This window comes from Oryza brachyantha, chromosome 1 (genome assembly GCF_000231095.2).
Source record: "Oryza brachyantha chromosome 1, ObraRS2, whole genome shotgun sequence".
NCBI lineage: Eukaryota > Viridiplantae > Streptophyta > Magnoliopsida > Poales > Poaceae > Oryza > Oryza brachyantha.
Window position 1 is genome coordinate 13,890,315 of NC_023163.2, and position 20,102 is coordinate 13,910,416.

The 20,102-nt window shown below is 45.0% G+C and overlaps 1 long non-coding RNA gene across 1 annotated transcript; it reads left to right on the forward strand.

Annotated features, from left to right (window-relative positions):
• Window positions 1-14,841: 14,841 nt before the first annotated feature.
• On the forward strand, window positions 14,842-15,330 carry LOC107305188. Its single transcript, XR_001551302.2, has 3 exons — window positions 14,842-14,933; window positions 15,021-15,114; window positions 15,191-15,330. It is a non-coding gene; the product is annotated as an uncharacterized LOC107305188 (long non-coding RNA).
• Window positions 15,331-20,102: the final 4,772 nt, after the last annotated feature.

Genomic DNA, 20,102 nt, shown 5'->3' on the forward strand with positions numbered 1-20,102 from the left:
AATCCTATTTTTTCCCATCAATCACCAATCATTAAAATTCTTATTTTATCCTAGTATATCATTTCGTCGTCATATATATATTCTCATTTATTAAGAGACAACGTAGTTTTCTCTGCTGAACCTTAAACTCTATTTAACAATCTATAAATATTTATATTTTAAATTTTGGGAGGTGGATAGTATATTACAAAGCAAGGTTATCAATTTCGGTTTCATTATATTACTGGCGGGATGGGCCAGTATGTGTCATTTCTGCCAGCCAAAAGGATGTACAACAAGCGACATATCCTTCAGCCTGCCTGGTTCTACCGTGATTTCCCAGTGGAAAAAGTTTACCGAGGTACAAGCAAGTTTGTTTTTCATCTCTCAACCGAAATACTATAAATATATATCTCTAAACTCACATAATCCGTTAAAAAAAAGTTTCTCAGCAGTATTGACTGAAACTTTTACCCGGTTTTGCTGACGTGGTGTCGATGGGTTCCACATATCAGATTATTTTAATTTTTCTCTTTTCCCTCCTTTTATTTTTCCCTTCTCTCGTGTCACTCCCGTGCTCTCATATCTCTCTTCTTTCTCTCCCGGCGCACGTGGCCACAGGCTAGAGGCGGTGTTCGGGCGGCTGGTGGCGGAGCCACGCGGGGGTGACGGCGGCCGCGGCTTGCGGCGGAGCCAGGCAGAGTCGGCGGTGGCTTCGTCTAGAGACCTTGTTTTATCCACTACAGTGATCATTCGCCACACTGAACCACCAACCGAATTGTCTGCGATTTTCTTCTTACAAACAATGTAGTGCAGCCGTCGCGTTCGCCATCACAGGTCACAACCGGCCGCCAGCGGACCTCACGTCCTCGTTCTCGAGCACACCACCTGCATCACGCCCCAGACGCAAACGCCCGGAGATTCCTCTCGGACGACCCGCCGACGGCGACCGCCTCCTCTGCGCGCTCCCTCCAGCGCTCGAACTGTGCCCGGACACCGCCCATCTTCGTCGCGGCGTCTCCATCCGCCATGAACAGCTTCACGCACCGCTGCACCTCGCCGCGCTCGACCACGCGGTCGCCGTCCAGCCGCGCGCTGACACCGGCGCCCATGCACGCCTCCGAGCATCTCGTGGATGCAGTTACACAAGATAAAATACATGCGATAAGCATCTAGCTAAACAACTTGAGATAAACCGACTCAAACTAATCACTATCACATTTAATCAATTGTTATCATGTGCAGCTAAGTTTCCTCCAATCTGTTGCGTTTATATTGTTAACAGTCAGCACCCACTCGATCAAACAAGATTTTTACTCACGCGAACTGGAAGATAAATGAACACACGAGGATTTTGGTGCAGCGTAAAACGTCACTGCTTTTCTGCTTTCTTCGTCCTTTTATTATGCAGGATTACAAACGTGGTTAGGGCTATGTCCCGACTTGTGTGCCATGACTCGGTTAAGGTGATGAGTGCCATCCCAAACACCCCGAACATGATCCACGACACGCACGATGCTCGCTTCCGGCGGCACGTAGCTCAACAGGCTCAGAACAAGCACGTACATCAGCACGGGATCCCTTATCTCTAACGGGTTAAAAGCCTCATCTGTATCGGGCAGCGCTCTGTCAGTCAGCAAAGGTCACTGATATGTGCTAACATCTTAATCGGGCACAAGCCCGTCACGGATGGAGCTTATCTCAATCGGGCCGAGTGACATGCCCGTCAGAAATAAGCTTGACCAAACGGTGCGAGTCAGACCTAGCCCATCACGAATAGCCTATCTCAATCGAGCTACCACACGAGCCCGTCACTGATAAGTATCTATCTCTGTTGGGCCAAAACAAGGGCTCATCACACATTGATTTGACCCACGTCAGGAGTCAAAATTGATCTGGCTCGTATAACCTTATCTCTATCGGGCTTGAACCTTAAGCCCGTCACAGATGACTATATCTCTACCAGCCTATTCTAGAGCCCGTCACAGATGACTTTCTTTCTAACGGGCTTAGGTAGTACGCCCGTCAGTGATGAGTAGGTTAGTAAAAAAATAAAATTCGTTTTTTTGGCTAGCCTCAGGCCTTTGCTAGCCATGCCCGCTGTGAAAATATAGATTTATATACAGATTTATTCTAGCAACCCAGATTTCAGTCCATTCCCATCACATATATAAACACATTTCAGTCCATTCACATATTCCATCACGGCAAAAGCAATTCACAAAATATTATACATATACATTCACATTCTTTCTGGCCCACCAAAGCAGAGTTATAGACTAAAACAAGTTAAGATGTAATCAATTAGTAACTGAGACATTATACAATCCAGAAAAACAAATAATACATATTAGATCGACTTAAGTGCAGTAATTGTCGAAGCATTGTAAATTTATGTCGTAAGTATAGAATTAATTACAACTCTTGTTCAACACAATTCAATGATTATATAATTACACAAATAGATGTTTATCGCAAGCATTGGAAATGTGGAAGCATTCATAGATGAGCTAGCTAACACTTGACTCTAAACATTCCTTTACTTGACAAGATATCATCAAGTATGAATCGTGCTATCTCCTCTCAAATGATATCGAAGTTGTTTTTCGGCATCTTTGAGAGTTTATCCTGCATGCGAGGCGCGAAGTTAGTCTACATACGCTGCGAGTTGTCGTCGTACGTACATAATAAACAACCGAACCACACACCTCAAGGTCGAGCAAGGCCACCTTGTCTGCAAAGCTTCTCATGTTATGGCAGACGTGGAACCTACACTGGTCACCGACTTGTTGACGTATTGGGAAGTCTTTCTTGTGACCGAGCGTGGGACGTCCATCCTTATGCCTTCCGCCTTTTGCCATGTACTTGACCCAGGCGTCATTCAAGGCAGCTTCGATCGCCGTCCAATCGTATATGTTTTTTTTATGTTGGAGTTAAGGTAGTAAACCAAACTCCACTTCGACACTATGACCAGAAGAATCCAGTGAAGCCTACGACGTAAATAAATTGATAGTTAAGTACTTAGAGATATGCACGTCATCGCCTTTCATGGTAAGTAGGGTTCACGCTTACTGTTGATTGTAGGCGCACATAAGAAAGTCCTTGTCTTGACAGGACCGTAAGCAATCGTACAAATAATCTACCATGCTAGCTCGATCGGTCTTCAAAGTGGTCTCGTTGACGACAGACGGATCGAGCAAGGCAACATGGGGTGCATGACGATGGACATGCTTCCAAGTCATCCTATATGAAAGAAAAGGATCCGAGTAAGCGTAATATATAGTTTGTTATTACCATATTTCATACGCAACAATACTTACAAGGAGTAGCACTTAAGGAGGTTGGTGTCGATCGACCGCAACCTGTAGAGGTCCCATAGATCTCTAAAGTATACGGCGATGAAGGCCGGAGGCCCGAGGAATGGTTGTATATCGTGTTGCCATGTGATCGAGGTGTCTCTATTCTTCCTCCTTGCATTAGATCTCTCCATGTAGTACCCACGCAACTCCTTGCATGCGTTGTCCATCTTCGATAACACGTCGTCCCCGACCAACTGCGTGCCTAATGTGAATTCGGTTGGAGGGTTATGACGAGCTGGCGCCTTGCCGAGATCTAGCTTTTTAGGAGCTAGGAGCATCCCTTCCACCTTGTCTCTTCCCTTCCCACTTGATGTCCCTTTTTTGCGGGTATCAACCAGCGGTGGGGAAGATTTCGCCCTCCTGAGCTTCTTGGCAGGTGGGGGGAGTTATGCAATATTGTCTACCTCCGGACCCTCTCCACCAAAATCAGTATCGTACTGCAACTACGGATCTTCAACGGTAGTAGGGGTAGATAAAAGAGTTGGGTGGGAGGTGGCGGCGACGGACGAGTACTTGGAGCTGGCCTAGGAGTTGCATTGATCTGAATGTTGTCCTTTGGCCATTGAATGAACGTGCCACGTGCAGATCCAAGTGTTAGAATCATGTCATTCAGTGGGTGCGGGAGAGTGAAGATAACCCAATCAGGCTTCACTAAGTCCATCTGAACTTTGGCATGCGCAGCTAACAACTGCGCCCCATGCACTCGGGTCTCTGGCGTATGTTTGAACGCACGACCCTCCGCGGCAGGAATTGCCACTCCTTGTGCCACCTTAACGACTAGGGTGCATGGGGTGGGTTCCTACGATACATTTCATACGCGCTATTAGAATATGACATAGTGTATTATACTGCTAAGACACCAAAAGAAATGTATGTTGGTTGTACCGTTATGTTGTCCACCGCCATGGGGGGCGGTGGTGGTTCTGCCGCCGCCTCAATTGAAGCGCAGCTGCTACGCCTCTACGTGGGGCTCTTCCCTAGTAAGGGGGCAGGAGCGGGCTCGCTTTCCCTTAAGCGTGCCTCAACCCGAGCCTCCACTTGTAGGAGGTTCGAGTCGAACTCTTCCCTGAGCTCGTTTCTAATCTCTTTCCGATGCTGTTCCTTCAGACGTGCTGCTTTCTCCGCCTTTGAGGTCTTGAGCTTCCTGTATTGCCACCTGTATTCGAAAACCCGAACTTCCATGGAATGCTGGCGCCAATGCCCCGTGTCCTTCCACTGTGTTCTTCCGTTCCCAACGCTTTACTGAGGATGTCATCCTCACATCCTTGTGAGCACGTCGATTGGGAGGATTGCCGTTCAGCAGACAAGTCCACCTGTAGTAATGTTGGTTCTAATTAAATCTAGAGGATAATACAATGAAATTTAACTATAGTTATGTCTTAAACTTACGATCTTTTGGTAGACCGCCTGATCTTCGGTATTTGGGAACGTACGTGTTTCATCCCTATTCTTCTTCACCCTAGCCCTTGCCCAGTTCCTGGCTCGGGTACTCAGGATATCACCAAAAACAGGAGGGGTGTTAGCTTCCGCAGCAGCTTCATCCTCCTTGATCCATTTCGCCGTTTTCCCGGCGTACCCAGCAGTCCCGAGCCGATGCTAGTGAATGTTTCTTGCTTGTAGATTCCTATAGGCCGCACTTTTCGCCAGAGACTCCGGCGTTGACTTCGCGGCATGGAACTGTTCCCACGCTTCCTTGGTGATGAACGGGTACTTCGCGTACGGTTCGACCTTGGCGGGATTCATGACTTACTCGGTCACTAGCGTGGTCTTGAAGTTTTTCCACAAGTTGCCCATCTTGCGGATAGCCTGCTTCTTGAGTCTAGCCTCGGCCTCACCGGGGTACTCAAAGCTTTCCTTGAATTGCCTCCAGGCCTCCTCTTTTTCCGACTGTGGGACCTGGTCAATGTGGTCCTTCGTAATTGTGAAGTTTCGTCTACCTAGGACTCCGCATATAGTTGAGAACCTCTGACCGCTTTTGGAGGAGCTGTAGGAAATCCGAGATCGTCCACATCCGTTATGGTGTAGACTTTCTTAGGAATCCTATTCTGGCTCTACGAGCCCGGCTCGATGTTGTACTAGACAATTCTTGCTGCGTCATTTTCTGTTTAACTGTTGTACGATAGGAATGTTAAAAACTATTGGACCGTTGTGCGATAAGACCTAGATCTACCTTACTAGGCAATGTTAAAATGTTGTAAGTACTATCTCGCGACATACACACCTAAAATCCAAAATGATTCAGATTCATTATGTACGATAGTTATTACAAGGTAACTAATGATGTCTCCGTGATGGAAATTCAGATCGTGCGCAACTAGGACGTAAATATCACGTCCACCTCACGCGACGGGCGTGCACATTTCTTGACACTTGTTTGATTTGTTTTATTTGTATGTCCCTCAAGACGTGTGCACCCCCACCGTGATGAGGCGGACGTGATATTTACGTACTACCAGCGAAAGGTCATATTTTCCACCACGGAGTGTACATTAACTAGCCTATAGTAACTGCCGTTACAATGCTCTCTACCTGACATCTCGACATATTAACAATGAAGTAAGCAAAAGACAGATTTTTCTTTGGCCTTAGCATGCCAGTCAACTTCAGCCTAAGACGTGCCGTCAAACCGCACGAAGGCGGCGACCAAATCTGTTACACATCGTAGGAGACTAGACAAGATGAGCTTAATGCTGACCAAAAGTTCTCGTTTGCTCACAACATCATCAATTGGACACAACCACTATTTGTATTTTCATATATTTCAATCTAAGAACAAGCATCCTTATGCATACTTACATCATTTTTTTCATATATATTCTTTATTTAAAGACAGCATCATAAGTGGTAAATAGATGTGCGGCAACTAACAAGTGCATAAAACGAGCTCCACGTCCATGACCGTATCGATCTTATTAGCACAATTAAATTGTTAACAAGTTCAAATCTAACAAACAGGGTGACTAACATACTAACAAAACAAACAAATAAATCTACTTGTGACATGGGACGAGCGAGCAGGAGGAGGAGGGAGGCGGCTCACCTGCGGTGGCACCGGTGTCGGGGACGGCGGCACCGATGTGGGAAGGGCTCGGGGACAGCGGCGCCGACGTGGGGAGCGACGGCAGTGGCATGGGCAAGGCTCGGGGACGGCGGCGCTGGCGTCGGGGAGGGCGTCGGCGGCGTCGAGAAGGCGGTCGCCAGCGTTGGGGACGGAGGCGGCGTGGGGAGGGCTCGGGGACGGCCGCGGCGTGAGGGGCTGGATCTAGATCAGTGAGAGTGAGCGTGCGAGGAGGGTGGGCTAGCACTAAACCCTAAATCAGCCTATCTCTGACGGGCGTCTAGCCTAAACCTGTTAGAGGCTAGCCTATCTCTGACGGACGTAGAGCCTAAGCCCGTTAGAGAGTAAGTCATTTCTGACGGGCCTAGTTATACGGCCCATCAGAGATGACCAAATCTCAAACGGGCTTCATGTCAACGCCCGTCAGAGATAGGGTAACTATTACAATTCATTTCATATGAATTGTTAAAATTGCTGTTACATGAAAAACAGTTTGTATTAAATTTCTAATAAATATGCTATTAAATTTGTATTAAATTTTACTAACAAAAACAATTTGTATTAATTTTAAAAAAATCATACCTAGACTAAATTTGCTATTAAATTTTTAAAAATCACAGAATGATAAAATTGCATATATCATATATAGTTTGAAGTTGCTATTACTTTACCAAAGTCATATCACTAACGCACAGATACAAGGTACATTACATATAGAGTTCATTTACAAAGATATGCCTTCTGAATGGTCGGAACGAGCATACGCCACATCGTCTTCGGGATCATTTTCGAGGTTGATTTGAGATCTGACATGAAGGTTCTTGCTGTATTCTTCCTCATCCACGACGTTGTCAACCCCAACAATTCTTCGCTTGTTATCCCTAACAACGTGAAGCTTCTTGTTTGCAGGCTCTTGTATGTAGAAAATCTATTGGACTTGCTTGGCTACCACGAATGGTTCGTCGGCATATCCAACTTTGGCCAGATCGACCAACGTGAATCCTTCCTTGTCGACTTTCACACCTATGCGGATATTGACCCAGGTACAAGGAAACAAAGGCACTTTGAAGTTTACGTAGTTCAGTTCCCAAATTTGTTGAATACGGCCATAGTATGTGTTTGATCCAGCTTGATCCTGATATGCATCTATACGGACGCCACTGTTTTGCACAGTGCTTTTCTCATCTTGTGTAGTGGTGTAGAATGTGTAACCATTGATATCGTAGCTTTGGCATGTATTAACATCCCAACATGGGCCCCTTGCCAACCTTTGCAGTAGCTCACTTAGGCCATTGGTCGACCGTGCGATATGATTCTTGAACCATTCGTTGAAATGAGTACTATGCTCTCTATGATCCACGTGTCTGACCGACCCATATTCTCTCATCGAACCTTCTCTAGATGCTCCTCAAAGTATGGTGTCACTTCAGCCATGTGTTAAAGCACGGCGAAATGAGCCTGCACATAGGAACCTTGATCGGGAACAATCTTTTTCCTGCCTATTGTGCCAACACCTAACAACCGTCCCTCATGACGAGATGCTGGAACTCCGATAGGATCAGCCTCAGACATGTAATCGACACAAAACTCGATAGCCTCCTCGGTCGTGTAACCTTCAAGGATGCTTCCCTCCGGTTTTGCTCTATTTCTGACATATGACTTCAGAACTCCCATGTACCTCTCGAACGACCACATTTCTCTTAGAAATACAGGGCCACATAGTTTTGTTTGCTTCACCAAATGAACAGGCAGATAGATCATGATATCAAAGAAAGAGAGTGAAAGGTACATCTCCATGTGACAGAGGGTATTGACAATTTCAGACTGCAACCCATCTAGGTCTTCGGGATCTATAATCTTCTAACCGATTGCATTGAAGAAGGCGCACAACCATTGGATCGTGTGGCGGAGTTTTGGTGGCAGAATCCCTTTGATAGCAACTGGCAAGAGCTGTGTGATTAGCACATGGCAATCATGAGACTTCATCACTACCAGTTTTAGATCGTCCAATTTTACGTACTTGCTGATTCGTGCTGAATACCCGGATGGAACTTTAATATTTGCCAAACATGATAGCATGGCGATCTTCTCATCCTTCAACAGAGTGTGGCAAGCAGGTAGGAGGTACACTCTACCCGTCGCTTCATTCGTAACAAGCTGAAGTTCACTATGAATGTTCATCTCCTGAAGGTCTAGTCGTGTGTTAAGCCCGTCCTTCGTCTTCCCAGGCATATTGAGCAGCAATCCAACCAAACTCTCGCACACATTCTTTTCTACATGCATAAGACCAATGAAATGATGGACCTCAAGGTCTTTCTAGTATGGTAGCCGCCAAAATATTGATTTTTTCTTCCACATACCCTTGTCCTTTGTCTGGCCACGCTTTCTTTTCTTTCCAAACTCATTAGTTATGTCCTTCACCATGTTGTGGACCTCTTCTCCTGACAAATCCCTTGGAGCAGATTGAAGTTCCCTCTTCCCGTTGAAAATGTTCTTCTTTCTTCTAAATGCGTGACTTAGAGGGAGCCACCTCCGATGACCCATGTAGACCATCTGTCGTGATTTCTTCAGCCACCGGCTCCGTGTATGTTCCATGCAATCCGAGCAAGCATTCTTTCCTTTCATAGTTTGTCCGGAAAGATTACCGAGTACGGGGTAGTCATTAATGGTGCCGAACAGAAGAACTCTTAGATTGAAGTTCTCCTATCTATATGCATCCCATGTTTCCACGCCTTCTTTCCAAAGAATCTCAAGATCATTGACAACAGGCTCCAAGAACACGTCGATATCATTGCCGGGTTGCTTCGGACCTTGGATTAACAAGCACAACATAATATATTTTCTTTTGAAGCATAACCATGGAGGGAGGTTATAATTCACAATAAGAACTGGCCAAGTGTTGTGCGAACTACTCATGTCTCCAAAAGGATTCATGCCATCCGTACACAAAACTATCCTCATGTTTCTAGGGTCGGCAGCAAAGTCTTTGTGCTTTCAATCGACATTCCTCCATTGCATCGAATCAGCTGGGTGTCTTAGTAATCCGTCATTCCTTCTGTCTGTGGCATGCCAACGTGTTATCTCCGCTTCCTTGGGGTTGACAAACATTCGCTTGAAACGATCAGCGATGCGTAGATACCACACAACCTTCGCTGGCTCACCCCGCTTTGACTTCTTTCCCTCCGCCGCACCTTTCTTTCTCTTGTACCGAGATGCCTTGCAGACAGGACAAGCATCTAAGTCCGCGTATTGCTTGTAGTATAATACGCAGTCATTTGGACAAGCGTGAATTCGACGAATCTCTAACCCCAAGGGACATAGAACCTGCTTTGCTTCATATGTCGTCTCGGGCAATGTGTTCTTTTCGAGAAGCATCGCCTTCATTATTCCCAGTAGTTATGTAAAACTCTTGTCGGTCCATCCACTACTAACTCTCAGCTTCATTAGCTCTAAGGTAGCTGACAATTTAGTATGCTTTGGTTTGCATCCGGCATACAGAGGTGTCGCCGAGTCACTGACCAACTTGTTGAACTTCATAGAATCTCTCTCATTGTATGCCGGGTACTCAACGTCATGTAACATGTCTTGCAACAGATCCGGTTCTACATCAACCATTTCACCACCCAATGGAGACGGTATAAACATATCATGATCATCTTCATCTTCGTCTCCTTCTTCATGATTGTCTGCACCACTACTGTCAGGAACTGCACCACTTCCTGATTCTTCCTCTCCATGCTTCACCCAACGTGTGTATTCGTTCATGAATCCACGTGAGAGTGTATGTCCACTCTGCTTTCAAACTTAGACTCATTCTTGCAATCGCTACATGGACACCACATGTATTTGTTGTTTCTTATTTTCCTGTCCTCGTCCGTGGCGTTCAAAAAACTTAATACGCCATCTCTGTACTCCTTGCAATGCCGCTTCAAATTAGTCGCATACATCCAACTTCGAACCATCGCTAAAAAAGCAAAATATTAGTTAATATTTATTTGCATGCTTGAAATTTTAGAGTGCTTATAATTAAAGAAGGTATTAGTTAACCTTTATACTTACTTTATGATTTTCATATTCTCTTTAGAAAACAATTACAAATTCGCCCCCTTACACCTCCCACCAAAATTGTGAACAGTGGGATAGCTTCAGACAGCAGCCGGGCCAAGTATTTATAGAGTGCAAATAATTATCTCAATCGGGCCAAATTCCAAGATCTCTTACGGGCCACCGATTATCTTAATCGGGCGCAGCAAAGGAGACCATCACTAGTAGAAACCATCAGTGATGGGCGCAAGGTCATCTCAATCGGGCAATCTCCCGGGCCTGTCAGAGATGATGGTCATCTGTGACGGGCCTAGTAACTCGGCCCGATTAACATGACTTGCATAATCTCATTCGAGTTTACCTTTGTGCCTGTCAGAGATAAGTATCATCTCTGACGGGCTCTAACCATACGCACCTGACTTACGGCTGTACGATTACATCTACAACGGGCTTATTTTAGGCCCGATTAAAATGCCTATGTTCTAGCGGCCCAAGTAATCGAGGCATATTTTGGAACGTTACATATGAGAGGCTCTGTACCAGTGGTAGCTCAATAGGCTCAGAACAAAAACTACGGGAGAAATACAAGTAAACATTCACATGCAGAACTAACTAACTAACCGCTAAACTCCAAGGATAAGCTTCAACAGAGAAGAGAAGAGAGAAAGAAGAGAGAGATGAGAGCACTCCCAGCACGGGAGTGACCGCCCGTCGTCGTCGCGGCGTCTCCATCCGCCATGACCAGCTCCACGTACGCACCACGCGGTCACAGTCTAGCCGCGCACGCACACCAGCGCCCGTTTACGCCTCCGACGCCTCTAGCCTGCGGCCGCGTGCGCCGGTAGAGAAAAGAAGAGAGAAAGAAGAGAGAGATGAGAGCACAGGAGAGAAGGAAAAAAGAAAAGTGAAGAGAAAAAATTAAAATAATCAGACATGTGGAGTCCACCGACGCCACGTCAGTAAAATCGGGTAAAAGTTAAACCAATACTGCCGAGGGACTTTTTTATCGGATTATGCGAGTTTAGAGGTACACATTTTAGTATTTCGGTTGAGGAATGAAAAATAAACCCGGTTTAAAGTCTAGTGACCTCCGGTGAATTTTTCATTTCCTATCGTATCGGCCACTCGTTCCAGTAACATCTCAACTATCCTTTGAATTAAATTATGTGTTGTCTCGTTAAAACCATAAACTAAGCCTCCTAATGGTTTGGAGTTGAATGAAACGGTCTGGTTTCTCAAATGGACCATGTTTGAATGGATGTAAATGGGCCTACGTTGATAATGACTGCGGCGGTATGGGTGGAGGAAAAAATGGCTTGGCGTGGTTTGGTTTCGGCTCCAAAATTTTAGGGCCCAAAATAATTCGAAGGCTAATAATATCTAACAAGCTATATAACTTTTTATAGCTTTTTCTTAGTCCACTTATATAGTTGTTAGTTCTTTATTGTTTCTCTTACAGTATATTTTGGTTCTTATGTCTGAACTGGCTATAAACTTATAAGTTACAGCCCGCTTCTCTCTCCTCCCATCTCTTCTCCACCTTAATATTTAGCCAGTTTAGAGCATCTTCAACAGCTTATCTAAATTTGGTCATCTATATCTTTATTTGGATGATCCTTTATATCTTTTTTACTTCACCAAATCATCTATATATGACATCCTCTGTATCTCTTTGGAGGATGGAGAGAGATCATTCAAATATGAAGGTTCTCTCCTAATATGAATAACATCTAAAAATAGATGATAGGATAGCAGTTCTGTTAGAGCTCAATTTATAGTCTTCATCCTCTATTTTTAGGGTAGAGGATGGGATAGATGAGCTGTTGGGATGCTCTAAGAATATTAGCTATTATACTTGCTCTTAACGAATATTAGCTATTGGACTTAACCTGCGTGGCTAGCTACCTTCTGGTCCTCGTCTGAGTGATCGTCCTCGACACCATCGGGAGGTGCGAAGCTGACGGATCGACTAGCAGATGTCGACACCAATGAGGGCGTGGGAGGCGGTGTCGGTGTCGGTGTCGGTGACGGCGGGCAGCGCATGGCGAGGCTGGGTGCCCGCTTCGATGGGTGACAGACACTGGGGCGTTGTCGGCATTGCGCATGGCGCAGGGAGCGGTTCAGGTGGCAGTGGCAGCGTTAGTGGATGGCCAGGGAAACGCGGGTGATATTTTTGTGACATTCTGTTACTTATATACAGGTCTCACGTGGGTCCAAACATATGCAGGGCCTACATGTCAGCGACAGAATATCATAAGAATATCACGGGACAATGTCACTGAATCTGGATGCATGGCCAAGACAGCTGGCCAGCACAGGGGTGGGAGGCTGGGAGCGCACTGGAGGGAAGAGCAGGTAGGAGGAGGCTTGGGCAGTGCCGACACTGCTCTTGGTCAGGAGGCACTGCTGACGTCGCCAGTGTAGAAACAGATCTCGACTCTCGACGCTCCATTCCCTATCTTAGCATCTTGAAGAGACTAGATATATGACTAGCTAAACTAAATTTTAAACAATTTTCAAGAGAATAGCTATCTAACCTCGTAGGGCTATCGTAGGGCTGTTGGAATGGCTAATTTTTCCCTCAATAGCCAAATCTAGCTAGTCTCTCCCACCTCATCTCAATAGTCAAACTTTGCTAGGCACACATGTCTGTTATGATTTAGGTAGTGAAAATGGCTAGTATGTTGGAGTACACATCAATTTGGCTATGGCATCTTTTGACATGAATAGCTAAATTGGGATTTGGAGAGGTAAATTTTGGCTATTCTCTTGGAGATGCTTTTGGCGACTCCAGAACGTGACGTGAGTTTCTTGCTCGATTGCTCGTGTTCTTAGAGCAGGTATAATAGCATACTATAAGCTAGCTATAAGCATATTTTTAAGGAGATAATAGAGTAGATTATAAGCTAGTTATAAACATATTTTAAGAAAATAAGAGGGTAGAAAGAAAAGCGGTGAGCTACATATTTATAATCAGTTACAGTATGAACTCTAAGACACAATATGTATATGGCAGGTGGGACCGGATAGTATATGTTTTGTAGACAGCTATTGTATAAATTGGTTATTAGATTGATTATATATGAATTGGAGTTAGTAGTTGGCTATACTATTTAACTTGTCCTTACTGGTTGAAATCTATTCTTTCTCTCATCTCTCTCTGCATTCTCCGTCTTAGCGGCAACTTTGTACTAATTTAACCATTTGCACTCTTACCAACAGCCACCGCTCAAATATCACTGTTATGGTTTTTCTAATTTTTTGTCGTTAGACAAAATGTCTGCTGTATCCCTGCCTTTTCATCTTTCTATCTCAATATCTCATGTTCCTTGTTTGCATGAGTGTGTAAACATGATTTTTTAATGCTTCTACGCTAAATAATTTGCACAGGAAATAAAACAGCTACGGATGCAATCTAAAGTCTTCAAGAGCGCAGGATTTTGCGGTCTCCTCTGCGATTTCACTGCCGTGGTAGCTTTGCCCGTGCGACGCGTGCACGCTCCTCTTTCCGCTGCTTCGTGCGCGCCGTCCACGCTGCGCCTTCTGCCTGACGGTGGGGCTGCGTTTATTATTATTGCTGCGTGCTTGCGCTGTCACAGAGGAACGCATGGGATTTGCTTTTGTTGGTCTCTATTGGTCACTGTTGCTGTTCTGCTTGCTCTCCGCACCGTGGCTGTTTGCATGCATGTTCCTTTTTCTGTGCTGCTCAGCCTTTTCTCTGCCCATGCATGTGCTTGGTGTATGCATTCTTCTGTATGCCATCTGGGCGTTCACATGGTGTTTTTGTTTCTACCGGCCATGGAATTGGTCTATCTGCTTCCTTGCTTGTCGTCTGCCTATATTTCCCTCCTACTTTTTCGTCTGTGTACACCTGTTCCATGCGGTTCGCTCTTTGCTTCTTTTCCTTCTAACTGTCTTCTTTGTGGTCTACGTCCACCGGTGTACCTTTCTGCCTTCTGGATTGTTGTGTGCTGGTAGATAGATATGGCTCAGGTAGACTTTTGTGCCTGGTTGTCAGAGATTTTGCGGGGAGGTGGCGACGTCTCTGCGAGCGTTTGCCTCCTGTCATTTTCGTGGGCATGCCCTATGGCCATACTATCTCTGTCGTGTGGGCCACCCTCTTCATGCCTTCATTCTTTTCCCGTAGGATCGGTGCACGGTCTACGGCCCTGGATTTTTGCGCCTGCTCGGTTTTTCCTGCTCCCTGTCCCTTGCTTTACCCCCAGCAATCCATGACAGCTGGGTCAGGGTTTATGGGGCCCGTTCATTCTTATTGCTTTTGCTCTCTGCGGGTTTCTTTTCCTGTCCTAAACGTTGCATCCCTTCTTCTCGTGTGCTTCGCCTTTGGTGTACATTATACTTTCTTTTCGTCCCGAGAGTTTTTCTCCCTCTTGGCTCTTGCTCTCGTTTGGGTTGCGCTTTGCTGTTAATGTGCCTGGGATCTCGCTAAACGTTCTTGCTGCTAGCCCGCGAGCGTTCCCGTGAAATCGACGGTGCTTATTTTTTTCCCTTCCTGATGTTTCATTGTGCGATCGATTGTACTAATCAACTGGCTATGATTTTTTTTTCTTGCTGCTTAGGACGATGGATCTGCATCTGTTGGATCAGTGCTTTCATGGATCGTGATTGCCTCCGTTCGTTCTGTTGCGTGGGGCTCCTGCTGTCTCCTACCAGGTATCCTTGTCCTCTTTTTGCCGTTTCTTTTTACATTCGCTAGTTCTTATTGACCTCTTCACTTTCTCTTCTTTAGGTTGTTTGTTTTCTTTCCCGCGATCTTGGTCCCCTCTGTTTTTTGTCATTGCTGTTGCGGTGGTGCTCTTTGGATGCATGCTGCCGGTCGCTGCGGTCTAAGCTATCTGTGAACGGTTGCTCCTAGCTTTTGCCGTCTGATAGAAGGTATTTTTGTTTCTCCTCCCATTGCCTCTGTTTCTTCACGATTATATCTTTCGTGCTCATTTTCTTTGCAATGATCTCTGCATTATGCGTTTCGTTTGCCTGTGTTGTTCGTACGGTTATATGCAATGGCGGTTGTCTTGCCTACCCATGGTTTGTGGCACTGTAGGTCGACATAGATATGTAAGCCTGCTCTAACGGTCAGTTCCGTGCATCGCTTTAGCCGTTGTAGTTACCGTTCTGACAAGTGCTCTTGCTGCCTATTTGGGACGCCTATACAAGAGCTCCAGCCATACGTTGGATCCTTACTCTTCTTACCTCTTGCTCCCTATGTGCCATAGCCTCGGCATTTCTTCATGCATTTCATGAGTTCACATTTTACATAGCTTGTTCTTTCCAACCAATCATGCTTATCGTTCACAGTTCATGTGTTCTGCTTCTCAATGAGGTGATGCAGCATTGTATGATTCCATGCCCCTCGTATCTATGGGAGTTCGACTCCGATGATAACCTTTTAGCTGGTATTGAGCTCATATAGTGCCGTCACTGGAGAATCCTTCTCATCTACAGCCTATTTTCTTTTGGGTTACGGCCTGCGATCCGCTTAGCCGCGCGCATGAACAGCCAGCTAGACAAGCTCTCCGTTACTTACAGTGATCGTATGCTTTTGTGGTTCACGACTATAATTTTGCATCAATGGTGGGCTATAGAGGATTGGCACGAGATGCCATTGATGCAGCGTTATCGGCGTGCGGCTGTCTTGCGCATTTCGCGCTAGGTCCTCTGGCACCCCCACTAGAATGTAATAGTATTCTTTAGAGGTGTTGCATGTTATGGTTTAATTTTTTTTGTACAAGATAGTGAGTACCTTGGCTATCTATGTGTCTAGCTAATGATGCCATCTTTGTATGGCTGACATCCTCTATAAAAAACAGCATTGGTTGTACTGCCTTATTCTTCTTTTCTATTTTGTTCTAAGTGTCTTGCAATAGGCCTTGCAAATGTCGGCCGGCGATGCTAACAGCCCAGACGGAGCTCATTCCAATCCACACAGGCAGAGTGCGGTGCTCTTGGCACGACAGTCTGCTATGCATATGCGTCAGCCAGTACCGATGTTGCAGCACTCGCATATTGTGCGCACAGAGAAAAGGCCACGCTCGCTTATGCATTTTACGCCTTCCCTTGCTACGTTCAATAGGCAGAGGCGCTGCTTGCTCCGCTCCAGTGCTGTTCGTGCGTCATCCACGCTTGGTCGTGATGGTATGTTACCTATAACGTAGAGTGTCCTGCTATAGTTAGATTGTATATCTGTGCGTATGCTATTCTGCTAAGTTTACACATGCCGGCAGTAGCTCTCAGCATGTAGATAAGGAGTATACTACGCTGCTGAAGGGTTTCTCCTATATGCTACATAATCCTTGTAGAGTTCGTTTTCATGGTTGTGACATTGTTTATCTATGCGATGCAGCCTCCTACCCTCATAGATCGTACTATGGTCCTCCAACATACGAGTGTCCATATTGCCGTGCTATCTTTTGGTTTCAGGAAAGGGTTAAGAGCGTTTCTGCGATCTCAAAGAGAAAAATTGTCTATAATCTCTGCTGTAAAGCTGGCAAAATCCACCTCCCATACTTGCAGCAACCGCCCGAGCCTTTAGCTACCTTACTAAGCCAACGTGATATGCGATCGAAGAGATTTCTGAGGCAAATAAGGTCTTATAATTCAATGTTTGCTTTTACATCGATGGGTGCATCTGTTGACAAATCAATCAACAATGGCACTGCGCCATATGTTTTCAAAATTAATGGTGTGGTTCATCATAGGATCGGTACTTTGCTTCCATCATATGGTTCCACACCAAAATTTGCGCAGCTCTATATCTATGACCCCGAGAATGAAACAAAGAATCGACTAGATCTTTTCGAAAACGATAATGACAATGTGGATCAACCAGATCCTCATATTGTTCATGCATTGTCATCTATGCTTGACACTCACAATTGCCTGGTGCAGAAATTTAGATATGCAAGAGCACAGCTGTGTGAGCATGGTAATCAAAAAATTACTTTGCGTCTTTTAGGCTGTAATGCCACCGACGATGTCCAGTATAATCTACCAACAAGCGGTGAATTGGCTGCGATAATTGTTGGTGACTTTGCTGCCAGTGAATATAGGTTCGATGTCCTTGTCCATGATAGGGATTTCGGTCTGCGACACGTCTCTCCGCTGCACCCATCATACATGGCATTGCAATATCCCCTGTTATTTCCTTACGGCGAGCGTGGGTTCCATCTTGGTATAAAATATAACAATTATGATGGGACTGGTAGGAAATATGTGACCATGCTTGAGTACTATAGATACATGGTGCACTATCGATTGAAGGAGCCAAACCCTTTGACATGTTATGGTTGACTAAGTGATTAGGCAGATGTAGATGTTTATTCAACTATCGAGGCTAATAGGCTCCAGTTTTTTATTGACCATCAGGATGACCTTCGAACAAAATCCATAGAACGAATAACTGACGCGATTGATAGAGGAGTTACTACAGGCGATTCTGTAGGTAAGCGTGTCATACTTCCAGCCAGTTTCACAGGTAGTAGGCGATATATGGTCATGAATTATCAGGATGCGATGGCAATATGCCGTGTCTTTGGCTCTCCTGATTTATTTGTAACCTACACGTGCAATTCTAAGTGGCAAGAAATTGGCGACGCCATCAGATTTGAACCTAGTCAGCAGCCTTCTGATCGACCAGACATGATTGTTCGTGTTTTTAACATGAAAGTTAACGAATTTATTACTGATATCTGGGAGGGCAAGATTTTTGGTCCGGTCCAAGCAGGTAGCATTTCCTTGTTTATTAGGTTCTAACTTTCCCTTCATTTCAATGCTGATACTTCTTGCCAAACTATTTTAGTGTTGTATACAGTTGAGTTCCAGAAGCGAGGCCTTCCACATATACATTGTTTGGTCTGGTTGGCAACAAGCACCGTTGACATTTCGTCATCTGTGATAGATGGATTTATTTGTGCTGAAATACCTGACTATGAAACTGGTCGATTAGGATATGAGTTAGTAAGCGAATTCATGATGCATGGTCCATGTGGTGAGGCAAATAAGCGTTGTCCCTGTATGAAAAATGATAGGTGTTCAAAACATTACCCAAAGGATTTCCAGGATGGGACTATTATCGATGACTCTGGTTTTGCGATATATAGATGACGTAATGATGGCCGATGCATTTTGAAAAATGGAATACCTTTAGATAAGAGATCAGTAGTGCCATACAATCTTGCATTGCTTAAAAAATATCAAGCCCATATCAATGTTGAGTGGTGCAATAAATCAAACCTAATTAAGTATTTATTCAAGTACATCACAAAAGGACATGATCGAGCAAAAATATACTTCGAAACAACGGCTCCGACAGGGAATATGTCGCCTAACCATGATCTTGCACCACCAAATGAAATTTTGGAGTATATGGATGCTAGATTCTTATCAACATGCGAGGCGCTTCATCGCTTATTTCAGTTCGATATACACTATAGAATTCCCCCTGTAGAGCGTTTAGTCGTGCATTTGCCTGGTAGAAATTATGTAAGGTACGAAACAGGGGCTGACTTGCGGGCCGTGCTCAATAGTCCTACTGCGAAAAACTCAATGCTGACTGAATGGTTCAAAGCTAATAAAAAACACCCTCCAGCACGAACATTGACATATTGCGAATTCCCTAAAGAGTGGACGTGGGATCCATCTCATAGAGTGTGGCGACCACGGACCCCTTCTCCAAAGATTGGTCGCATTTACTATGTGCATCCAACTGCAGGTGAACTATATTACCTACGAATGCTTCTTATGATTGTAAAAGGTGCGCATAGCTATAGCGATGTCCGAACCTACAATAATGTCACGTATAACACATTTAGAGAGGCATGTGATGCACGTGGCCTTCTTGAAGGCGACAATGAGTGGTTTCTGCTATTTGATGAGGCCGTATTATCAGCATCCTCTAGACAACTGAGACAACTATTTGTTACTGTGGTCCTTTATTGTTCTGTTAGCAATGTCAGGTTCTTGTTTGATAAATACTGGTTATACATGACAGATGATCTACATAATAGATTAAACAAACAACTCAACAACCCACAATGCCATATTTCACACAAACACCTACTTAACCTTCTATGGCACGACCTAAGGATTGTTTTTGCAAATAGTGGCGGGAACATCACCGATTTTGATTTACTGCAGCCAACCTCAGCTGTAGATCTTCATGGAACAAATAGGTTGATCGATGATGAACTCTTGCCTGATGCACTCCTAATGTCGGCTCATGCACAGTCATTCATAGATCAACTAAATTCTGATCAAAAAAATATATTTGATATTGTGGTTTCACGGGTAACTGCTGCAGCCCCTGGATTCTTCTTTGTCTCTGGTCATGGTGGCACAGGCAAAACCTTTTTGTGGAACACGATAATAGCAAAGCTTCGATCACAAAACAAGATTGTATTGGCTGTTGCGTCGTCAGGCGTTGCTTCTTTGCTTCTCCCAAAGGGCCAAACAGCCCATTCTCGGTTCAAAATACCGCTTGAGCTTACTGACTCCAGTATTTGCAACATAAAACGAGGCACGATGCTTGCTGGACTATTGATGGAAGCTTCGTTGATTATATGGGACGAGGCCCCGATGACGCACAGGCATTGTTTTGAAGCCCTGGACCGAACATTGCGCGATATTCTTTCCGAGACAAACCCTCA